This window comes from Falco cherrug, chromosome 7 (assembly GCF_023634085.1).
Source record: "Falco cherrug isolate bFalChe1 chromosome 7, bFalChe1.pri, whole genome shotgun sequence".
Classification (NCBI taxonomy): domain Eukaryota; kingdom Metazoa; phylum Chordata; class Aves; order Falconiformes; family Falconidae; genus Falco; species Falco cherrug.
The window spans coordinates 9,755,951-9,782,402 of NC_073703.1; positions in this window are offsets into that span (position 1 = coordinate 9,755,951).

Genomic DNA, 26,452 nt, shown 5'->3' on the forward strand with positions numbered 1-26,452 from the left:
ATTTTAAAATTTTCATTTATAATAAATGCAATAAAAGAATCTTTCTTGCCTCACACAGTATTTTTAATTCCATTAAAGAAAGAATATTTAAAAGGAGGGAAAACTGAAGACAAAGCCACATTATTTTGACAAAATCAGCTATTACACAGATTGCCAAAATTGAATACTGTACATAAACAAGCTGAATACACTTCCACCTTCTCTAAGTAGACATCTGGACACACATCACAGAAACATTAGCACCACCAGATGTGCAGAATTCTCTAAATTTAGTGCAGGATTGGTTTTGTTGTCTTTGAGTGGTGGTGGTGGTTGTTTGTTTTGGGTTTGGGTGTTTTGGGGTTTTTATTAGAGCTCATTTGCTTTGCTTAAGAAGTCGACAAGAAGGTTCTGAAAGATTTCTGAACTGAATGGTTGTCAAATGCCCAGCATAAATCAAACTTGACAGGGCAACATGGAATGCTGATTTTACTCTCCCCCAGCACCAGCTTCTACTCAGATCAATATAAATTTCCAAACTTTTAGAGTAAATGTAAGTAAAATTGTTCCAGTACCATAAACATTCCTTTCACTGTTTTTTCCCCCCGCTTCTTTCCCCCCAGATGCCATTTGGATGGGGCTCTGCAAGCTCTCCTCCGTTCGACACTGCTTCCCCAAGCAGCCTGTCAGTATTTGATTAATGGTTCAGATCATGCACACTACATTTGCCAAAGACATGAAATACTCTGTTCAGCTCTGACTTTGCAAGGCACATTCCCCCTCTGATAAGCTGCTTGCAGTCCCACAGTATATTTTCATGCCTTGCTTTCCACAAGACCTGTGAAATTTCTCCCCAGCAGTCAAGCCGCAAGCTGAGGTTTTTCATGGCAGGTGGCCCAACCTTGTTATTGTTTAAACTGCACAGTGATGTGGATGGAACCACATTGGTCACGTATTGTACATGAGTGTTATATACATAAAAAAAGATAACGTTCCCATGCTGTTGGAGTTCCTCTTGAAATTGTACATGGAAAATGAATATGTGTGTGTCTCTAGAATTCTTTATATACAGAAAAAAGTACGGAGTTATTGTAGAAAAATTAGCTGGGCTGGTATGTATTTTTTCTGCTACTCGTACTCCAGGGATTTTCACCTAAGATTTTTCCTTCAGGCAGCAATCTGGTAAATTAGATTAATCAGAATCCTTGAAAACAATAGTTCAGATGGTAGGTGAAGAGCTAGCTCTGCATGCCTGCTGAACCGAACCTGAGCAATACGCCAGTTCAGGTTTCCATGAGATACTTTCCCTGCCCAGGCAGGTCAGAAGCATAGAGTGTGGGAAAAGCTTTTTATTTATATTTTTAGGATGTTGCAAGGATTTTTACTCCTGGACAGATATCCTTACCTAAAGCATCTTCTGCTCCAGAAGGTCAGACAACTTAGTGAACAAATCCAGCTAGAATAAGCTTTGGAACTTGCATAGGTACTGCCTGGCTTGACATAAGGGACTGAACTCCACAATTAAAGTTCCAAACATTGATTACACTAAAATCATTTTAGCTAGGACCTTCACAGGGTTGCTATTTCTGAAGTAGACACAAAGGGAGGGCCAATAATTCACTAAAGATCCACTTTACAGCTGCAGAGAGGAAGATTGTGGCACAGAAAAAAAGAGAAAAGTAATTGATTTTTCCTTTTCTTCCTTATTGTCCCTCATAGCTTTAATGGAAACAAAAATCTAAAGGCCTAATCTGTGCTATAAGTAACTTTCAGTGTGAGCATTTAAAGACAGTGGAGTTGCAAACATTTAACGCTAATGAAACTGAGCACAGCCCTATCCTGACACTAGTCAAACAGCTGGATTAAGTTCTGTTCCACACCTGATAAGAGAACATTTTGAGTCCATTCTGTTCTTCAATTTTCACTAATTCTCAAGTTTTCTAGGAGCCATACAGCACAAGGAAGAGCAGGACCTAATGTCTCCAAGCCAGAAAAATCAAGCAATAGGCACTGAAAACACATATGTGCTCTTCTTAATTACTTCTTCATGTACAATGGAGGCCCAGAAGGTCACGAGTATGTTTTACTGACTATTGTAGAAGCACATAAGAGCATAACTGCAGCTCTGAAGGCTATTCTATTGGAAAGAAAGAGTGGTTATTCCTTTTTTTTTTTTTTCCCCAAAACAAAACAGCTAAAGAACCTTAAATTAATTTATCAAGAAGCAGATTTAACATATATATTAAAAAAGAGAATATTTCTACACAAGCCTCTGTCTTAAAGTGTGGCACTCATTGCTACAGGATATTTTAGACAGCAAAGCAGTGAGGATTGCAAGTTTTGGCGCTTAAAAATGAAATAAATCAAACACTTTATTTTCTGAATCTCCTTAGTTTTCATCACCCCTTTGGCAGCCTGAGCCAATTCAGCCATCTCCGAACACAATGACAGGAACGCTGTGAGTTTCCAGCTCTCCCCTGCAGTCTTTTCCACCCTCCCGTTCCAGAAACTCACCTAGACTAAACCTTTACAGGATAGAAGAGTAGTCAGACACTTATCCTTTGCCATCTGGTGGTAATTTGCGCACACACACACACACGCGCGCCCAAAAATAATCTTTTTTTTAGGAGTTCAAACAGAAAGTTCAAAGGAAAACCTAAGAATAAACAACATATTTCACCTGGTATTGAAACCCCATGAGGATTTCAGCATTACCTGATTTCATCTTGAAGCCATAAATCTCCCCAGGTTTACACGGAGGTTCAGGACTTTGCTGGGACAAACTGAGATTTTTCACACCAGCTTCACATGATCCTCATCAACAGCACTGATGAGTTTTTCAGAACGAAAAAACAGACCTGAAAATCCTAGCTTTTGAGGACACTTAAAGTTTAAATCTCAGCTTACATTTGAACGGCTTCTATTCATCTCTCTGTTTATAACAGGCTAAAAAAAATCGGTACATGCTTAGGAGCACAGCTGGTAGAAGTCCAGATGAAGACATGTATCTTGGGAGGCAAATTCAAATGCTGTGCACCTCATAGCAGGAATGCAATTATTACATTAGCTAACAAATTTCAAAGGATTATTGTTCATTATTTGAAGATGAAATATTTCAAAGAATCATACTTTCACAGGACAGCCCAAACCCTAAAATCCTGGCTTTCCCACACGTGCCGTTTTATTATTCATTAGAATCTGCAGTTCTGAAGTTCAAATTAGAAATGCTATAAGGTCTTAGAGGAGGAATCACTCTTACTGCGCTAGATGGCCAGAGGTAGGGGCATGAGAGCCCTCTGAGAAACTTACTTTTGAAGATCTAAAATCCAGACTTTATAGTTTGGTTTTTGGTGTTTTTTTTTAAAGCAAACTGCTGTTTTGTAAACCACCTATCACTCCCAGCTATAAAAGTTTATGCATACTTTGATTTATTGTCACAAAAAGGCACTGCGAGGACAAAAAGACTCTTACAGTAAAGGTTTATTAATATTCACATCACTTGACATTTGTGCAGAAACATTGTCCTAAGCTAACAAAACACGATCAAGCTTAATCTTGGCATTTTATGCTTTTTGCAGGTGAACAAGTTTAATGTTTTTAAACCCATATCCACTGCTGTTCAGTCCCTGCCTTTAGAGCATAATCTCCATCAAATGCTGCTGCAAATGTCCTCCAAGTGACCTTGAAAGGGATCAGAATATGCAGAGTCCATTCTGAGGAGCGCAACAACTTGTTTTGTAGACTCAAGTGAAAACAGACGTCAAAACCAAAGAGGATTATCTGGGGTTGCCTGAGGAAGGTGATGCCTCAGTCACCTCCTACTAACAAATTTCTTTGAAAACATGATACAGTGCAGATTTACCACCAAAATAAATGCCCTGTCCTGCACACTTTGAAGGAGAAAGAGCAGTCAGCTGTGTCATATGTATCAACTGAAGAATCTGAAGGTGTTTTTTTCAGGAAACGGGAGCCTCAGGGGATTAGAAAGAGAAATGAAGTATTTCCCATATGGGTTCCCAACCTGCTTATTGAGCAGATCCATATCAACAAAACCTGTTTCCCAAGTTCTGGCAACTTAACATTAGTTGTATAAGCCGAGTTTCTAAAGCTCCAATAATTAGGTATACAAGCTTGATTTGCATCTACTCGTTAATATGCTCAGCAAAAGCAGTAAGAGTTGAATTATTTTGGAACAGGGGTAGAATTGTTCCTGCTTAAGCCTCAGTTTATCTTGAAAAAAAGGAAAAATATATTAAAGAACTTTTTTAAAGCAGTTGTCAAACCACCTTTTCTGCTGCAGCAGAACCATCAAGAAAACAAAGCACAGGCAGTATTGGTTCTGGTGAACAAGAAGAAAAATTATTAACTAATGCATTCGATGCAATGATTCTGCTCCCATTCATATTGTGCCCCTATGCTCCCTCCTAAGACAGATAAAACAGCATCACAGCCTGAAAAGGATATACAGAGACCGCAACAAGAATATTCTCTATTTTCTTGCAGAGGTAGGAAGCATCAGGACAAACAAACATGGATATTTTAGGACCATGCTTATCTTTTTAATTTAAATTATAGCAGTATATTCTGTTTGTTGTTCTTTGGACACAGAATATCATTAAATTATATTTTCCCCCTCCTGTTTAAGTACTGAAAACCTGAGAGATGGGTAGGTATAGGTTTTCTCCCATCCTTCATAGACTTTTTAGGCCAGAAGGAACACCGTTGCAGCTCTGCTATTCTCTTGTAGAACAGAAGTCAGTGAACTGGACAGTCATTGCTCTGTCAGTCATCGCCGCTGCTCAAGTCAGTGTATTTTACACTGAGGAGGGAAAATCTGCAGCAGATCTGGGTGAGTGGTCAGTTACTCTCAGCGTTAAAAACAGCAGCGTTCAACTTCCACCAGCTTTACCTTCCAACCCCTGGATCTCTTTGCATGCTTTACTTACCACCTCTAGATTAATGGAGCTGTCTACTATCTATTAGTGGATCAAATCACCTCTTAACCTCCTCTTCAATAAACTTAATAGATTGAAGGAAAGGGACATTTAGCTTTCTCAAAAGGGTCAGTCCTTCCAGGTGCCTAGAACAGGGTTTATGCAGGAGGTGTGATCAGTAGCAGGCATTGTACCAGTCCCCAGAGGCAGCGTATTTAATTCAGATTTGTTGGGAAGTTGAGAAAAATATGGATTTAAATGGAAAATTCAAGGTCAACCGATGAAGGTTCCTTCCTTTCTTAGATATTCAGCCTTAGTTGGCTCCTGATAACAGAATTGCCTTTGATATTTCCCAAAGTTCGAAAGGCTCTTCCATCAAAGGCAGAAACAATGTGGTGGGGGTTTTGGTTTTTTGGGGTGTGGTTTGATTGGTTTGGGGCTGGTGGTTTTTTTTTTTTTTATAGACACTCCATATGGTTTTTAAAAAGCAAAAATAATGGCAACACACAAGCACCATAAAAGTGTGTGTGTGGAGAAATATCTATCTTTTCAGCCCATTCCAGTAACCAATAGAACCTTATCAAGCAATAGGCAGTTATGCCACTCACATTATAATGGAGATGCTCTGTTTATGATCCAAAAAAGCCTAGAGCAACAGCATCCCTTTAGACTGGAGGGGACCAATCTCCGCTCACTTGCATGCTAAAATTGCAAACAGTTGGCTGGACTATAAGCCACCTGCAGCTCAGCTGTGCATGAATCTAAGGGCTGTTACTGTATTTTTAGACAAATACTTTCAAAAACCTCAGACTATCTAATATGAAATCACCTTTCAAAGCAAGGAAAACAAAAAACCCTATGATATTATTACCATTTAGGAGAGTCTACATGTTTCATGGTTGTTTTGAATACTGGCAAATCCAAGAGAATAGGCTGGTTTCCAAGTATTTTCTCAGTTATCTTCTATTATCGGCACGAATAAGACCAATTGCCAACTTCAGAACTAACCTCACAATTTACTTGTAAGATTTCGCCACCATTGTATAAACACAGCTGAGAACCAATTATCAGAATTAATAATCAAGTTCCTGGTATATGAATATGTATACAGTTTTCATTGCTTTAATATGCTAGTCTTATCATTCCCTGAGTCCCAGAATCTCTCTGCCAATAAACATGTTCATTCAAGTACTTGCAGAAAGGCAGTATGCAAGGGGCATGAGAACTGGTGAAGTAAATTAATTTAGAAAGAAGAACAAGGAGAAAGAAAACCAGCTTGCTTGCCGAGCACTCATCTCACCATTTACTTTTCCTTCCGCTTCTCCCAAAGTATTTATTATGTCACTTGACTTTCTTGCTCAACAGAATCTCAAAAGCAGTAGCATCATCAAAAATAGCAGCAGGGGGAGAGAAGAGCAGAATGTGGCAAAAGCCCCGGCACTGTATGATTTGTTTCAAGATACGCTTGCTTCTGAGGATTAATGAGTATGTCCTGCTCAAAGATGAGACTCATCACGATTGTTACCTTTAATAACCTGCCTCCTCAGAAGAGCCCTCAGTGCCAAGGATGGGGCTGTGAGCCGGCAGCTTGAATTATTCATCAGGGTTGGTAGAAAACAATCATCTGCTCTGGCATTAATGGTCTGTAAAGTGTTGCTTTTGACAAAACCATTTAACACCAGCAATAAAATAAATAAATTAATAAGGGGGGGGAATTATAATAATGATGTACTGATGTGACACACCCTGGAAAATATTGGTTTCTTAGATTGCAGATTATGGGCTCTTCCATCAACTCCTCTTATCAGGAAGGGGGCAGGGGGGAAAAAATCTTGCTCTGAAATGGTGAAATGTTGTGTGGTAACTTTGGTTTGGAGTTGGACAAACAGCAGATCTTGCAGAAGAAAACATGTATAGAGGCCAGAGGAAGATATACCCAGTAATTACATCTCTGTTCCGAGCAGAGGAGGTGGCATGGAAATTCCAGAGTGGTTTTCTCAGGTCTTCTTTATACAGCAGCAGGAAAAACATGCAGAGGGGGAATGATAACAGATCTTCTGGCTTGACATCTATCATAGTCTTCGTAGATTTACGTGTAGAAATCAGCCATAGAAAAGTGACAATTGCTCTCTCCTGACTAGAACAAGCATCATTAAACTTGCATACTACATTGGTCCAGAGAAGAGTGAGATTTTTAAAGTGAAAAATTTATTACACAGCTAGACTAGGCAGCTGAATCATATCCATCAGATCCATTTCGTAGCAACATATAGACCAGCTTTGGAAACGGAGGTGTTTTGCACTGTTTTCTTCTATCCAGCATGTTTCAACCCATTTGGGAAGTGTGGCTTTTTTGAGAAGGAGGGAAACAAATAGTAGTACTTTGCAATGTTATTGTGGCCTTTCCGTTTCTCAGCTCTTGTCAAGAAATAACGTCAGGTATAATTTTCATTTTAATCGGCACCAAGAGTTCTGCAATTGGGAGGTAAGATTCCAACAAGACAAAGCAAATAAATATTTAACATTTGCTTGGCTGAAAAACAAGTCTACGTTTAACGTACTGCTCATGTCATGTTCCATTTATTTCAAGAAGACTTCTTTTATAAAAAAAGGAAAAAGAATATAAGAAATATTTGTGCTATTTGGTTAATGATAAAACCACTGGCATGGGAATTGTTCAGGTAGTTATCAGTGAAAGATTTCCTGGGTTCAGGAACCAGAGGCCAGAGTCTTTCAGAGGTCACTGTTCATCCTCTACCCCAGAGCAGGGCTGATCATAGTTGTCATCTCTGGGGTCATTGCCTGTCCTGCTCTTGGAGCCCTCCAGTGGCAAGGGCTCTAGCATCTGCTCAGCTTATTTTTTCTCATGTTTTCCAGACTCCTGATCAATCTTCTTGCTTTTTTCTAAGTCATCTGATACTTGGTAACATAATTGCATGTGTATCACAAGCGCCACAACAATTAGCACCAACAATAAACTATAGCATTCCTATCAGGTCATATGCAGCACGGACCAAGCTATGTGACCCTCTGAATCTTGCTCCAACAGACCTGGATCCAGTAAAGCTTTCCAGCATGCAGTTAATTTAACAGGCTATTTTTCATCACCATCCAGGAAAAGCAATTGAACACATGCTTAATTTCAAACACACACACCTAAAACTTACTGCTTGTAGTGAGACTAAAGTGTTTATTGTGTTTTGATGAACCAAGCTGTTATGCACAGATCTAACCATAAGCATATGAGCCAGCAGGATTATTCGCACTCTAAAGTTATACACCTGTTAAATGCTTTATTGGACTGAGGGCATGATTAGTGCAAAATGTAGCTATATTTATTTAATTGCAAGCAGGACTAATGACTAAAATTATTTTTAAAATAGCAGGATATTTCCAGAGGCCAACCGTGAAACTAACTCATGCTCCAAGATCTAATTCTGCATCCTTTTTTGAATCCAAAAGAGAGACAAAACAACTGCTGTGCTTTTTCCCAGTCCCGCAGAAATCATACTTGAATCAAATTATCTTTTGTATTTATCGGCTAAATAATTCTGTCAACTGTCCAACAACTGCAGCAGCCCCAGGAGCTTTTGTAAACTAGCTGATGAATGATTGGTTAAATAAATCTGCTACAATTATTCTGGTAATGAAAAACAAAAACGACAGCATGTCTTCTCCAACACAAGCAAAATCCTATTTGCTGCTTTTTGGTAACGGGAGATATTGTATTTCTTTAATAGTGAGGATTTATTTGTGTGGGTAATTGCAGAGCTCAAAATAGCTAAAGAATCTTTTTTTTCTGAGATAGGATCTTAAAAAGCTAACATTCGTACTGCTTGGTCTTATCATAATGTAACTTTTCACTTAATGAAACTCAAGAATGACTCAAGCATCCCTGAATTTATAGACTCTTTGTGCGTTAAGAAACAGACATGAGCTCAGACTTTGACCATAATGAATAGGAGAAAGAGCATGAACAAACAGCTATTTATATGAGGGCAGTGTCTCCACAAAAAGCTACGAGGTCTTTGGGTCAAACCCTCAGCTGATGTAAATGCCTCTTTGCATTTTATTAGAAATAAAAATACACAGCAAGGTGTCAAAACTGAGCCATCAAACTCATCTCTTCCATAATCCATCTATAACACGTCTCTATCATGTGTCTGGAAGAGACAGAAAAATTAGGATGCCTTTCATCCTACCAGAATAAGTTTCTGATGAGGCCCAAGCTGCTGGCCATGAGCAAGTCAAGCTCATGAGTCAAGCTCATGAGTACGTTCCTGCCAGCCCAGTGTCACAAAATCGTACTCGGTCATCAGCACAAAGACGTTCATCTCAGGGAAAGCTGTTGTTTCTTCATCCTCTGGGATGGATGGCTTCACTTAGAATAGGAGGGTTTATATTATTTTTTTTATTGTTAGAAAAAGAACATGAAAAGAGAAACTACTTGGGCTTTTGTATGGAAGTGTGTTTCTCCAGGACTTACACACATGAGTATCCATCCTCTGTGAAGGGAACAAAAAAAGCTTTGAGACTTTTTGTTGTTGTTGTTGTTGGGGTGTGCCTTGACAAGCCCAATCCAGACACCGTAGTCTTTGCAGATCTTTGAATCCAGAAGGAAAGTTGTCCAGGATCACTTAAGCATGTTCTAACATACGTTTTGATTCAGCACTTCTGCCTTGTAATTTTGTGTGTTCTTCAAGTGTTTCTACAAGCCAGGCTGTATTTATACAAATATCAGAAAACAAGATTCATGGGCTAGGTGGGACCCCCTTTTTAAAACTGAAGTAATTTTATCAGGAGAAGAAAGCTCTCCTGCAGTTTAGGAAAGTTGCACGGTAAGAATGCAGAAATAAGGCATAGGCAATGTTAACTGAGTAACTATTGAAGGGATAAGGGAATTTCAGACCTGCTATATGAATAAGCAATCACAGCACACCTTTTGAAAGCAGAACAGAATTTGAAATTTGCCTAAAAACATTTTTCTGGCAATTTTGGATAGGCAGCAACCCAGAAAAACCATGATCTGATCACAGGTAATTCATGGAGTGAGAAATCCCTGGATGAATGCCACCCAGGTATACTTAGTTCATAAGACAGTGATGTTAGGTCTGTAAAGTGTTTAGGAAGATCTTAGTTGGTGATCCTACAATCCTTGAGGAATAAATGTGTTTTTTTGTTTTAGTCCATGGACAGTTACATTTACTTGCAATGAATATTGTAACACCATGGACAGAGCACCTATATTGAGGAAAATGGGGGGGAAAAATGTTTGACCAGTCTGAATGACCTGGTCAGTTCTTTCCATTCTCTGTTGGGGCCCTGGGAACGTTTCCATCACTAGTAAGTTCTGAAGCAGTGTTATTTTACCATCACCAGTAAAACTGTGGCTACATAAAAGCAAAGGAAAAGTTGTGATTGACTTCACTAGGGGTAGAACTAAAGGGAATTTCTAAGCCACAGACACAAAAATACTGAAGCATAGACAAGAGCTGACAAAATATCCACAACAGTCATAGGTGAGCGGACTGATGAATTCAAGCCTCTGTGATTTAATGTTAGAGAGGCAAAGATTCTAGCAGAAGCATAACTTCTAAAAGGAACACATTGTAACACACTTGTGTAATAGTGTTTATATAAAAACATGGAGACCTTTTTTCTTCTTCAAATAATAAAAAGAGCTTACATTTTTTATATACATATATGCACAAGTTTGTGTATTGTTGTCCTCTTTTTGCTTAGGAGTCATTTTGGGTTTTTCCCCCCCTTCTTCCAAGGATGATCAAGATCACTCTGCAAGGTCTTGGGAGCTAAATCAAATGCAAATAAAAACACAAGCACAGAGAAGATCATAGTATTCAATAAGACAACTTTGGAAAGAGTTAAGTGAATTAAAGGGTTGAACATATAATTCATTTTCAATGGATAATGTAAAGCTATGTGGAAAGGAAATGCTTGTGCATTTGCAAAGCACATAGTGGGCTCAGAATAAGAAACTGGATAGATGGATTTAGCAGGTAACACATAATGCATCCCTGAGGTGACTAAATTTCCCTGAGAAATGAACCAATTCTTGCACCTGTGCAACAGGATTATGAAACCCCAGGGAATTAAATACCCTGTCTAGAAGTTAAAATTTGTTAATACATACGCAAGATTTAGTTCATTAATATCTGTGCAAAGAGAACTATTTTTCATAAAACTGCAGCTGTGTTTCAAGGATAGCATCCCAATTAAAAAACAAAACAAAACAAAACAAAACAACAAAAAAACCCAAACTCTAGTGAATCGGGAGAACAACATGCCCTCTGATGGCCTCATGCTGACAAAAGTCCTTACAAGAACAGCAAAATCAAAGCACATCTATGCCCACAGCAAGGAACAGGTACTAGCCAGCGGCAAGATGCTAGTTATAGTGGTATAAGGTGTTGTCTAAAAACTTGCCTGGCACTGAATTCCTCCACTATTTGTATGATTAAAGAAATACCAAAAACTAACAAGGAGATAAAGGTTAAAAAATGTTTTGGGGTTATAACTGATTGGCACCCCTAGAAAACATGTAGGAAGTGAAGTCTGCACACATTTGTTTCCAGTGAGATGTTTTATGATTGAAGTGATGGCCACAGACCTGATTTCAACCAGTTGGCAATCTCGGTTCTCTCACTTGCAGTTTCCCATGCATACAATGGACACCCAACTCCTTACCAGCCCTGTATGGTATGAGCTGAGTGATATGACTGAACAGAAAAGAAATAGATGCATTTTGAGAGCACCAAAGACTCTCACTGGTTCAAAAATGCATGAGCTTGTACCACCAGTCTATGAATTTTTCAAAGATCTGTGCTGAAACAGCAGCTCTGCTCAGGTAGCTGCTCATGTCGCTGCATGGAAGATGCTGTTCACCTTTCCAGGCTGAGCTTAGCACAGAGGACAAGCTGCTAATTCAGGCTGTGGCAGATACAGCCCCCCCAAACAAGTGAGATATGGTTTGTTCCCTGGCGGCAGCAATCCTTAAGTAGACCATGGTCGCTTTGTAAATTTGGTCCTTGTTAAAATGGGTGATTACATAATCACATGCTAATTCTTGCAGTAATTCCCTTGCACACAGCTTTCATACTTCTGGATAATTAGAAGAAAATGTAATCCATTCCTAGAGACACATTGCTTTTAATGTTTCCTTTTTTTTAATAAAGATTTTGCAATTAAACTTCCTTGGCAAACCGCCCAGCTCAGTGACCTTGTGTCTTTTACCTGTAGGATAATAAGCAACAGGAAGGGAGCACAAATAGCTATTAGTACTACGGCTTGTGTTTAAGTATTTGGAGGAAATAAGAAGGAAATAAGAGCCTGGGCTGGCCTTTGTGAACACTCCACCACTGCCATCCCCAGCTATTCAACATGTATCATTAACACCACCAGCTCTTCTTCTCCCCTCTGCCACTCAGATGTAATTAAATTGCCCACATCAGAGTGCATTAAACGTACAAGTTTCCCCAGTTTGCTAGTAATCCTATTTCAGAAGTGTCAGCTTTCCAATTTAACAGACTCACTCATTCTCCTAAACCCACTATCACCACCAAACCATCTCCATCTCTCTCATAAAACTTCAGCGAAGGAAAGTCTTTAGGGTACCGAGGGAAATAATTCCGCATGAGAGCCCCAGAGTCAGGGATATGCCCTGGTTTTGTTCCCTACCTTAATATCCCCTTAGCTTTTTATGCTCTGTTAAAATAATTTATCTCCTTGCAGCCTGGAGACTAGGAACGACTACATTTTTTTGTTTTAAAAAAGTAAGATATGCTAGCAAGATTTAAAAAACAGGATATCCCATGGTTAGTACAAGCACATTTGATTCAGCAGTAATTAATACATTTATGTCAACCTCAATATATGCACTGCACAAGCCATCTTGGGAGTTTATTACAAAATGAGCTGATCAGGATCCCAGCAGAGAAGCAGTTTGCTTCTAAGCTTGTGACAGAAAGAAAGCACGTTTCACCTGTGACTCTAGAAATACTTTGCAGATAGTAATCCACCTTTGCACCATGCCTGAATGACTGGTCGACATTGTTTCCCTACCTTTAGGACTGGAAAACCGAGGTGCAGAGAAGTCTAATGACTGCTAAACATCACAAGGCATTTGTTGCATTAAAGGGATTTTACAACAGCATTTTAGTGTTGGAAGAGACAATAAAACTGAGACAGGAGAGCTACTGGAGTCCTCCTAGCTAGTAAAAACACGTTACAGAGATGTGCACATTGGCAGACTGATGGGATGCAGCATTAATGCCATTTTATCCTGGTGCAGCTGATTATTTTGATGGAATACGGGAAGGAAGCAAGCGTGACTGATGCCTAAGATTTCTTAACATCTAGCCTTGTTCCTCCCAAGGCAGAGCAGAGACGCCTACAGATATCAGATCAACCATCAGCTGCCCGTTTCCACTGCTCAGATTGTAATTAAATTATAAACAAAAGGAGCAGTTATTGATCAGTTTACAATATTTCACCAAGAGAGCATCTTGCTTTGAGTGGGGGCACCCTGAGGGATGGGCAAGTCTCAGCTGCAGTGATCCATCACAGGCGCTGCTATGCAAAACCCTAAAACTCCTTTAACACATCAAAAATCAGACAGAGAGAGAGAGAGAACACCATTTGGGAATGAAAAGAAGTTGGGGGTAGGGGTGCGGGGGGAAGCAGACACTGACCTGTTCTTTCCTTTTCCACTCAGAATCCACCTGGGGTCCACAAAGCCTTCTTTTGCCCTGTATGTTATAAACTGCAGTGACCTCCAAACTACCAGTTTCTCCCTGGGTCAAGAGAGGATTTTTAGTAACACCGTGGTAACATCTCATGTATTAAATCAAGGTTCAGGCATGGAACACACACAGGCAAAGAATTCAGGAGAGAGCTTACAAGGTTAACAGCTGACAACAGACCGGAATGGCATGAAGGTTAATTGCTATTTGCAAAGCAATTTTGGGGTCTCTTCAGATAAAAGGTTTTCTGTCTCCATTAAGAAAGTTTGAAGCAAACTGCAACCAGTGAATAATCAGTGTCTAGTATCTCAAAATATGCAAGACAAGCAGCTCCTAAATGCTGTCAGATGAGAAATATTTTGAGAAATAACAAGATAATTTAGTCTGTACCATGGCTAGCTGAAGGCAGAATGGGACCAAGAAATCCTGCATGCTGATCCTTCACCAGAAAGCCTCAGTACAGATAAAAAAAAAGTCAATTTAGGCTTTACCCAGGCAAAAGCCCTCCAAATGAAAAGACATATCTTAATCTAACTAGCACTGGGGCTTCATCCTTTATTCATCGGTATAAAAGGCAATGCCAGCCAAAAAGCAAACAGTGCAAGGTGGGGAAAAGGCAGCACTGCAAAGCTTACAGTTTCCTAAATCTCATTCCTTCCTCTGCTTTGTAGATTTACTATGATTAGTTTAGCAGAGAAGTGAGTGTGGCTGATTATTTTATTCATTTAATTATTCCAAGGAGACTAGTAAAATATTTTTAAAGTATTTAGGGCCCTAGTCATTTTATCTCAGGGAGAGATTACAGATGAAGAGCCAAGAGCCAAGCAGTAGCTTAAACAGCTACAAAACTTTTGTTTTCCATTTTTACTTTGATTGCACTCCAAGGCATCTTCCCATTCCTGCTTCATCAGTGTACATGGGACATGTCATACTAGGTAAATTCAGTAAGTCATCCTGCCCTGGATATTTGTCACTTCTGTAGAAAAAGATAGACTGCTTTGGACGAAGTCAAAAGAAATGGATAATTACCTGAGAAAAAGCTACTAGTTAAACGACTATGTAGCTGATGGACGCCATGGCTGCTATGACATACCTTTAGACGATCCTGTGAACTCCCCATGTGCAGGGGTTTTGAACTCAGCTGAGCTTTGCCAGTGTCCTCCGGCAGCAAGTTTCTTGAGCTAATTCACTGCTGCAGAGAATAACGCTTAGGTTGTGCACATGCTGGGATAGCCCACCCCAAAACACATCATGGGAGATTCCTGATGAGATCATGTCTGGTATTTTGAAAGTCAAAATTAAGGCATAAAATGGAGATGATCATACACAAGCAAAAGAGCAGGATAGCCCAGCTGTCCCTGGAACATGGTCTTCCATGTGACTACAATAAGATGAGGAAACTTGTGATACAGGTTTCCAGCAGAGTGATGACACCAGAGAAGGCAAAATGCAAACAAAGTCAGGTGGCAGCCCTCTTGAGGATGTGGTGGTGGTTTGGTATGTTTTGGTGTGTTGTGTGATTGGTGTTGGTTTTTTTTTAAAAAAAAAAAAGGACCAGCAGAAAACGTAGGGAAGAGAGACTTTTGCATCCAGTTCTTATTTATCAGATTGTAACATCAGCCAAAGCATTCATACAGAGGACAGTTTAATACTTATCTAGACAAATGCAAAATTTTGGGTCAAGTCCCAAAAATTTTAGTTTAGTTGTTATTCATCTTGAGGTAGAGTTTATTGTACTGTTTTCTGCAGGAAAGCTTGACAATAAGAAATGTGTTCTTTTTCAGCTACAGAAAACACACTTTAAAAATTATAAACATTGCATCAGGCAGCCCTGAGAACTCAGGAGGAACTGCAACCACCACCTCTTCTGTACCCTACAGCCAGGAATCCTCCATCCCCAAACAGAGCGAGCCCCACACGCCCTTATGGCCGTACCCACATGCTTCCTGCAGGGTGGCTTGCAGCTTGTGGTCGGTGGATGCGTCCTGCTTGGGCCAGGAACAAAACATGTCAAGAAGTGAAACCATCTCTGTGTCCAAGCTCCCTGCCAAATCTGCTGCCAGTTCAGAGGTGTTGCAAAGGGACAGCTACAGACAGTGGAAGAGAAACAAGCCTGGACCATGAAAACTGAAGGACCAGAGATGAGAGGAAGAGGAGAAATGAAACAACTCTTTGAACTACATCTCAAACTACATCTTTCTGGGGCAGAGTGGCTACACAGACAGGATTAAACAGGAATAGGGGACATCGCTCTATCTAGACCCGTATCAGTAATAAAATGAAAACCTCTTTAAGCTAAAGGGGTTGTCAACTGCACCATTTGTACATTCCAAGGAGAAGCATCCATAGATCAAGATAATCCCCTTTTCTTGCTTGTGTTTTCAGTTTATTCATTTGTTCAGTGTCAGCAAGTTCTGTATTGTTTGTAAGCCAAAAACTGACAGCAGTTTGATCTTGGTTCACCCAATATGCGCTTGCGATGGGACATGTGGCTCCCACACACTGATTCATTTCATCAAGGAGCAGAAACTGAGAGTCTGAGACAGTCCTGTGACCTCACTCTGAGAAGTCTGAGATAAATTTTTTTTAAATGCCTCTCAGGCTTGCTAACAAAAACAAACAAACACAAAAGGAATAAAAAGAAAAACGCTGGTTTGGGCACCAGATAGATGTGCTAAAAAAAAAAAAAAAAGCTTAAGTACATGATCTATGCAAGTCTTACTTGACTCAGATCTTGGGAGAAAAGCTCTATTTACTGGTGTATAAGGGAAGCTAGATAAAATTAAATACACAGCCAGGGACGGGACTGTGAAAAGTCTATATTCTCCCTAATATAATGAAAAGCTGAGAAGTGTGACATGTTTGCAGATTATTTATTAACAGTAGGACAGAAGCTATTTTAGGCGTATGTCTTTAGACACCCTTAACAGAGTAATTTACTCTCCAGAGTGCCCTTTCAGGAAACAGTAGGAACTGAGTAAACCCCATATATCATTCAGAAAGAGGAACAACTCTCATTGTTTCTTTCCTAAACGTATTTCCTTTCTCAGAACTTTGCCACCATATGGTCAACAAGGAAGCAGTGTAACAGGATCTGATAAGATTGAATTATATATTTTAGCAAGCTTCAGGATCTGGGCCAAGGCATTTCAGTACGTCAGTTACTCAATTAGGATGAGTTGTTTGCCGTCTTATCAAAGGGAAAAACCAAAAGGAAAGACTTCACATCTGATCTAATGTGTGAGGGGCCTCATAGATATGATAGCAATGAAGGGCCAGACACAGGCATCCAGTTGTTCCACACACTTGATTCAAACAAATGGCTCCTTCCTGGATATTTTATTTTATTTTTTAATTCCTCTAAGAAGCAGGCAAACATGACATAGTATAGAGAACTGACAGAAGACAGGATGCGTTACTGTAGTCCATTACTGCATGTGTTCAATTTTCCACTGCTCAAACAGCTGCATCCTCTCTGTCTAAACATACTGTGTTAGATTAAAGCAAAATCAATCTGAGAAAGAACAAAAGCACCCATACATACACAAATTAGGCGTTGATGTGTGGGGCGTGGGTGTGCACAACTGTGAGGCAGCGCGCATTTTCTGTGTGCTGCACATTTTGAACTGGAAATTAAATGGCCTCTACCTCCAACAAGGCAAACAACGCGAACACTGAATGTAAAGCCCAGAGGAAAGCAAAACAGAACATTTTTCAACAAGTTGTAATAACATTTGGTGGGGCAAATAATGAGAATGAGATGGAATTTGTGTTCTGGCCTTCTGCTTAGTGAAGACGTATTTGATTTCTCAAAAATAGGACCTCAGTAAGGTTTTTGGTGTGCTTTCTGTCCTCCTGGGATAAATTTCATGCAGGGAAAAGAGACCCGAGTTCCTATGTATGACAGAATAGGAAATTGTTTCTTCCACTTAGGGGTTACAGTTCCTTTTTTCTACCCCAGCTTCATTTCCACATCATCTTCTTTAATGCTAGAACCATATGAACATTTTCCAGTGTACAGTTTATGGATGTATGAAAACATATTGCAAAGACAGAAGGTCATTCTGAAGCAGAAGAAAAGCATGAGAAGCTGCCCCAAATGCTCTTATGTATCTCTTACACCTTAGCTGCAAATTGATTCCTAATTTTGTGAGATGATCAAGAAAATGTTGCAGCTGGCACTGAGGTTTTGCAGTATGGAAGTGGTCCTCGCCCTCCACTGCAATGCTCCAAAAGCTGCCACAAGCCTTCCTGGGTACTGCAGGGAAATCACTGAATAGGTGGGAACCCCCAAAGCACCCAGGAGAGCACATCAGTGGATTGAGGAGGAACGAGACTATGTCAAACTAATGACATTTCTCAGGAAGAGTAGCTCACACTGTTAGAAATTAATCCTGGAAGAGTGTAAACCACCTAACTATTGCTAACCGGTCTTGTCCTCGCTTTCTCTCTACTAGTCTCTCAAGTTACATTTTCATTTCCACTAATCAGGTGTTGATCTTTCCAGCCTCTTGTATCTCTTTGGAAAAGGCATTTGGAAATGCCTGCAAAGGCAAAACATTTAGCTTTTGCTCTCAGCGCACTGGCAGAAGCTAAATTAAAAAGGGAGCTGTCTGCTTTTTTAGCTATAGCACTGCTTATCTGCACAACCAGCCTCCTGCAAGGGCAGAGGCTGCTGGGGCTTCTTTCAGCTCAAAATCTAGGGCTGCCTTACACTTACAGCATTTTTCTTGCCCCCTGCAGAAGGAATTGTTTGCACACCACACTTAGCAAGAAAACACAGGCAGAGGCCATCCATAAATAAATTCCTGCACAGCCTGTGTTCAGCAGCCTGCTCCTGTAAGCAAACCCTTGCAACATTACAAGGTGCTGCACATCTTGAAGATGTTCTCCTACTGTTAATACACTTTATATAAGCAACAAGTAATCACGTAGACAAGGGCTGTTCAGAAGCTGCACTTTCACTAAACTCAGGTTAATTTACTTTTGCAGTAGTTTTATTTTTTTAAGAAACTTAACTTCCCTTATTTAAAGGGAAGAAAATAAATAAAACCACAGTCCAGATGGAAACAAAGTCTGTTCCTTCTTCATTAGCCAAGCCACAGACAAGTTATAATTCACATCTCCCTCGAGTCTCATCAGTACCCAAATTTGGAAAACCAGCATAAGGGTTAGAGGGTAATGGGGGGGGGGGAGGTGGGAGATGCAGCTTGCCAGCAAATTACACACTAAATTTCTTTGCCTTTAATTGTATCCGAAATAAATGAAAAACTTCTCATGGTCCAAGTCATGGGATTCCTTAATCAACAGGGTAGAGCTGGGCTTGCGAAACTGAAGTCCCTGGGGAAATGGCTTCACTGCTGAAGGAAACAAGTGACTCAGAGCCCCATCCTCAGGCTCAGGTCTTCTCTGAACTGGTTTCATTGAAAGCAGTGCGTGCCTATGCCCAGGAGTGGGACATCACACTGCTGGTCCCCAAGTCTCTTTCCATGCCACCTCAACATTACATGCTAGAGCCTTCAGCACAAGCTTCCAGCTGACATCTCATGAAGCTTTGCATTTCCTTCTGGTCTTGTTAGGGAGTCCAGCTCACACATTTCTGGCACGAAAACTACTGGAGCTTAAAGGCAGCTTTACATTCTGCTCTTAGGAGTTGAGTTGCACTATAAAGTCCTTACCTGTAGGAAAAAGGGAAGCAGCAGAGGATGGGTTCCTTTAACAACTGAGAAGCCTTCTTAACAGTTAGAACTGTTAAGGGTAGAATTGCATCTGATTTGCTTGATGAGTCTCATTTTTAATGTAATTAGGCAGCCAAGGTTTGACAGACTAGACTACCAGAGAGCCAAAGAGCCAAAGGGAATTTGCATACATTATAAAATAATTGGAATGGCAGGGTAAAGTAAGAACTAACCTGACCTAAGCCTTCACTCAAATAGAATTGTGTGAATAATTGATTTTCCACATTCCTAGATGAAGAGCAGAGGTAAAAAAAAAAAATAAAAAAAATCAAGAAGAACATATCTTCTCTTTCTAATCTGTGGCAAAGAATTTAAAAAAACCCTGAATGTACAGACAATTCTAAAATGAAATGCCCATTTGAAACATCACACTGAAACATTTCATTTAGAACCTATAAGGTAAAATATTTGCAGCCAAAATAAACCAGCAAAATGAACATTTTTAGGGGAAGAATTCTGGACTGAAAAGTTTCACACATCTTTAATTTCCAGAAGAAAAAAAAAAAAAAAAAAAAAAAAAAAGAAAATCTTAAAGGCTGTCATTGTTTCCTCAGCAGAAAAAAGAACATCTGCTAAAACTATTTTTTTTTTCCAGAATACACTAGTTTTAATGACACTTTTGTCAAGGAAGCATTATCAAGTGCAAGATTTCTTTACCGAATCCAGAGAGTTAAGAAACAGTTGGAAACGCATCCTATATAGCCAGTAGAGGGTTTAGCCTGGTGTATCTCTCATCAGGTGAGAATATCTTCCAGCTATTGGCCACTCCTAGATGTGACACTCCCTCTTTCATTCCTAAACTTCAAAAGTTCCCAATTCCTTCTGGACTAATAATAAATTTTGCAATCTTCAAATGTTAACAGTATGAAGAAAAAAAAAAGAAAAAATTGAATCCATTTCCCCATTGTGTTTGTGTACATCTTTCTGCTTTCCAAACTGCAGCCTTCCTATTTATGTCTAGAACACAAGTCCCAAAACACCAGGGAAGAATAGATTCTAGCAAGCTTCCTACTCTAGCCAGAGCCAAAAAGCTACCAGAAGGGTGGGGGGTTTTTTGCACACAGACACACCCCCCAGGGAAAACCTGTTCTTGTAGCTTTTTCAGAGCTGATGTCAACCAAATGTACTGAAAGGAAGCACCTGATCTTATTTGCAACACTTAGCTGGACCTGAGATTTTACATTTCACCTACTTGTTATTCCAGGACATAAAAGAGTAGGTAAATCAGCTTGCCAGACTGTTTCTACCTTAACTCTTGACTGACTTGTGGAGCTGAACCAAAGCATACTTTATTCCGCTCATGCAGCTTAACTCTTCACAGAGGTCAGAGTAGCTCATGCTATTAAATAATGCAGGCTAGACGAAGCTGACTTAATAAAACTTACATGTCATTTTGTGTTGGAATTGATTTTCCTACTTGAGGGCCACTTTAGCTTGCAAATCAAAAGTGTCTTGTGTTGGTTCTTTCGAAAGGATGCTGCTACTGCCTGGGCTTCCTTCAGAAAGAGAGATTGATGGGACCAGGCTTGTGTTGGGTCAGTGTCTAATGGCCTCCTCTCAGTGGCCTGAATTATTCATGCGTGCTAGAGCGCCTCATTGTAGCATGTACAATGGAGGATATGTCATAGCTGCAATATCAAACTGCTCTTTTGCATTTGGCAGGCGTTTTTCTCTCTTCCTCCCTCTTTCCTATTCCACGTCCAAGAAACTAACTGATTTTGATGGTAGACATGTCCTTTCTTCACATTAACTCATCCCCAGGCAAGTCAAACAGTTTCACTCACTTCATTTGGACTCTGCTAACAGTTTTATCTTTCCATTTTCCAACATATTTCATCTCAGCCTTCTTAAAACAATGGTTCACGTGTATCCATCTGAACCATAAACTTACTAAGATCACCAGACCATTTGACAGTGAAGCTGAGAATACAGTTACTGCTCTTACAAATATAACCCTCTCACAATTCCATCCATCTGTAGATTTTCACTAGTCTGGTTCTTTTCCAGAGCTTCCAAAAGAAGTTTGCAATTCACACACAGAAGAATCTTGCATTGCAAGATGCGAGACACTTGTTTCATATGTATTACGGCCTTCCTCACCTTCCAACTCTTTTCCTCCAGACTCCTCCTTTGCCTGTTGCTGACACCGAAGCTCTACTTGTGCACACTGATTCCTGCACCAGTTGTAGGCAGTTATGACTATAAAACCCCAGCCTGTTGGCTCAAGAAATAAGCCAAGTCTAAATACAGCAAGAACTTAGAAAGGAAAAGCAGTTAAAACACTTCTACATTTAATTATCTTCCACCACTAATTATTTTCCTTAAAAGGTAATGAGTTCAAATCCATCTTCACCCACAGACATCACCACCAAACATCACGACCTGTTCACCTGTGCTTTCCATTCTGTAACAGCACTTCTCCCTGTAATAATGGGTGCAAGTAAACAAAGACAAAACCACACACAGGATAGGTCTGTGGATAATTCTGAAATTTTGGGGAGCCATACATCTACCTTATAGTATGCCTTGCATATTACTTTATACTATGCACCCCAGGAATATGCAGAGAGTGGCCTCAAATTTGCAGGAGATGGGACACAAAGCATTTTGCAGACAAAACCCCGCATGTACACAACAGGATGGGGCTGGGAAAAAAAAAATAATAAAATTCAGCCCATGTAAAAGGAGACACAATGTGGTTAGATGCAAAGCTCTTGTGACTCTTTGAACAGGTAGTATGCAAACAAGAGAAGGAGCCTTCCCCAGAGCAGAGGTTTGCTGGCTGGAGCTCCTTGTTTCTCTTCCCAGCATTGCTACAGACATCAACATCGTGAGTTCATAAGAAGAATTTGGAATTGCTGCAAAAGTGGGCCTTTGCCAACAACACATCCCATCTCAGCTAAGAAGCCACACTGCAGTGGGCATGAGTCAGGTTTCTGACAGCTGACACATAAATGCTCTTCTGCTCCTCACAGGTCCTACTCACTGCTACAGTAAGTTCAAATCTCATTTAAAAAGAGGCAGGGAAAATGTTAATGACTAAAATAAAATAAATGTTTAATGCTATTAATTATAACAATGACATTATGTAATTGGAAAAAGCAAATTACAGAAGACAGAGGAAGGACTTATGATCTGTTCTGATGATCAACACTGAACTCCAGGTTGATGGTTCAATTATGTATATAACTGCAGCCACTTAAATAGATTTCTGCAGAGCTGAATCTTCTCAACCTTAGTCCAAATTACCTAAGAAAATTTGACCAATTAAAAGAATATAAAATACACTATTGTACCAGTAACAATTTAATACAATTTAATACATACTTATGGACTTTACAATTTAAGGTCATTAGCATTCTCCAAGCCCTACAGAAAGACTACCAAATGGGGGGGGGGGGGGGGGGGGGGGGGGAGGGGCACAGACACCATACAGAAGGTTCAAATTAGGACTTCGTTCATTAGCAACTAATATTGATGTGAAAAATACTATTTTGGTCACAGATTTTATCTTAGAAATTTATATTTTTATTATTAGTTTTTATTTTTATTTTTTTATATTTTTATTATTAGTTAGTTCTTAGCTTACTAAGGAATCAGATTTTTAGTGCTAGACATCCTGGTAATTATATATAGTAGATGAAAATTGTCTATACTTCAAAAATCACTCCAGGAAAAATTTTTCTAGAATGACAAAAATATATACAGAGGCAAGTTCCACTTCTTTATAAAGTGCCCAGCTCAATTCTGAATGTAGTAATGGGATGCTCTAGGACAATCATATGAAGAGGAATAGAGTACTAAGATTAGAACTAAAACTAGTATCTTTCCCCACCCTTCCCCCCAAAATGATCTCTGAATGAACTTTTCCTTAATTCTAGTCACTCCTATACTTCAGGTTTTCCCTGAAAGAACTAGAAACAAAAAAATTAAATCTTTATATTGATTTCCATTAGCTGCCACCTTCGTCATCTGTCTTCTAGGATACATTTACATGCAAAGCTGGTGACGCAAAAAGTTCTGTCTTGAAGATATTTTTCCCTTCCCAGTTGTGTTAAAAGACAACCATCCTGAGGTGAGCCTTCAAGCAGTATCTCCACATCGTTCATGAGACCAGAAAAAAACCTATCAGCTCCCCACAATCCTCCCCAAGACCCCTGAAGGGCAACTCGGTATAAGTTTGCAGCAGAAGGTGGAGTGCACACAGGTCCTCCAGGGTCGCCCCCAGCCCAGAAACAGCAGGAAGCCTTAAACAGAAAGGGAACAACATACGAGGCCCAGGCTGTGGGGTCTGGGGAGATATTTGACCTCTTTCACAGAGGAGAGCCCATCGCTACCTGGAGAGGACAGGACAGGACACAGGTGGCACGGTGGCAGGACTCGGCAAGCACTACCCACCCTGGCTGGACCACACCAGGCTGTGGGAGGTGTTGGCAAGCAGCTCTCAGGACTGGGGCTTTCCCAGAGCCTGCAAATGGAAACATTTGTAAGGAGACCCTCCAGCTGAGAAGTCATTTAGAAGAATGTAGCATGGCTCATCCAGCAGGAGAACACGAGCAGAGATTGGGATATCATTAGAAAGAGGAAACGAGTCACTCAGAGAGGTTGCCTCTAAATTTAAAGTCAGCAAATTAAACTTCCCATGTGTTGAAGTATGATTTGTCTGAAGTCTGTGGCAGCTTTGAACAGTTACAAACTCCAAACCTATTTTATCTCCCACCAGGAGAAATCCTTTGAAAGGCCACGTAAGCAAGGAGACTCCAACACAAGCCTCAGGTTGAAGAAGCTCATTAGCAATTCATATTTCAGCATTTCTAAGTTTCTGTTTATCATCCCTAGAGTTCAGTCTCGATGCACTAGACTAGCCTCATGCATTCATGAATAGATACAAAAGACTTATGGTCATCAGTGGGACGTATTTCCCTCCATATAGTCACTTTTAAATGTCACTAATGTTTCTCGCAGGTCTGCTGCACAGAGCACCTAATTTGCTTTGGAAGTTTGGGAACACAGAGTCCAAGCAAAGACAGCATATTAGGTGTACATGCTTAAATTTTATGTAAGCCAAACGTTTTTAGTGTCATTTGTATTCCATTCTATCCTTGTGACCTTCTGTGCTAACAAGAAAATACCCTGCCCTAACCAAGAGGGGTGGAAAATACTGATTCCGTTTATGCACTCCTTTTTCCATTTGCTTTCAAAAACCAAGAGGGGCAGGAAGGAACAAAGATCAAGCTATAAAGTCTATTTACTAACATAACTTTTACTAAAGCTATCTCTGTATTTCAAATGTGAAGATACTTCTGTCTCACCCTCTACAGAATTTGTTTTAGTAATTTCACCTACACTCTTTTCTGCCTAGGGGATTATATTTGATGGGTTCAAGATGTCACCAAACCAAGTACATTACAGTCAATTTAAAATGTAAAGTGAAAAATGTTTATTTTCTGAATTAGAAATGCTGAAATAAATTACTAAGCAAGAAGAGGTGATCTATAAGGAAAAGATGAAACAGCACAAAATATGAAGGAGTTATTTGGCACAAGAGGGAACATGAGCAATGTGTGTGTAATGAAGCAAAGATGCCAAAGGAGGAAAGAACACAAAGAAAAATGAAAATACAGAAAGATAGATGGTTGGGTCGCAGAACAGCCTGAGGGAATAAGGAGCATGAAAAAAACCCCGATCCATGTCAGTGTGAAAAGAATAAACCAGAAAGAAGGAAAAAAAAAAAAATAAAAAGCTTCGGGAACATCAGAAGAAGAAAATCTCATAGGGTGACAGAAAAGGGTCTCCCACCAGGCAAGGATGAGTCCATCAATAAATTGAAGACTAAAAAGAATATTCAGAAAGGCTCTGAAATTTCCAGAAAGATGTAAAAGTTAATGCAGCTAAACCTGGGAAACGGCAGAGGAAGATTGTCTTTAGCCCCCATTTCCAACAGCAGACAAGGGGGAAGGGACAAGAGAGCCCCTTGGACCAAAGGGGCCCCAAGTGCCCACAGCCTGCCTGCAGGGCCTCAGCCCCAGCGCTCCCCTCCTTCCCAGCCATCGGCACCACACCTGGAAGGAGTCGTGTGGGCTTCCTACAAGCGTATTCCCTAAGGGGAAGGGGGCTGCAATACCAAGACCTACTATAGGGAAGGGAGCAAACCTGTAAAGGCAATGGCAGGTCAGGCTCTGCTCGAGGCAGAGACCCCATGGGACAGAGGGGCAATGGGATGGGGACAGCCCCAAAAGCTGGAATCGCGTCCTTGTAGATCAGGCTACGCGCTGCCCAACGGTCTGCTTGGGTGCTGGAGGGGAATGGGAAAGGCGTGATGGAAAAGGGAGGCTGTTGGCTTCTCTGCGATATAGGGAAATAAAGACTTCCTCGAGAAGATCTGTTGTCCCAGAGCTGAAAGATGGTATGCCACTGCCTCCAGCTAGAGGATGGTGGTGTATGAGAGCTCCTATTTTTTTGTATCTTTTTTTCTTATCAGTTTGTTGGCGTTTTTTTGAATTGCAGATTGCTGCTTGCATGCTTTCAGTACACAGCCAGTGTCTCAGTGCAACAGAAAAACTGCACCGCACTGTATTCTCTCTTTGCTGGGCAGGGATTTTCATGTCATCTATTATTCACATCACAGCTTGCTGCAGTGATTCCAGGAAGACCTCAGAAGAGCCCTGTCCTCCCCTGTCAGGAAAAGGAAGGGAATATGATTTCCCCATATGAGGCGTCAGGAAACTGGAAAACCACACAGTGCCTCCTCCCTGTGCACAACCCCTGTGTCCTACAGCAGCACTGTCCGAGGGAGAGAAACACTCGGACAAGTGAATTAGATTAAGATAAGCATTTTGAAGTTTAGCTATGGCATCAGATAGAAAGAATCACATAGTTTTTAAGTATTGATCAATGCAGGATAAGAGATGAGCTATTTTCTTTCCTATGCTGCTAGACAGGAATTTAGGCATGAAAAGACTCCTGTAGACATCTCTCCATAAAGATGAGACATTAGCCATAAAATTACTTTGTCAGCCTTGTACTGAAGGAAATGCAGGTG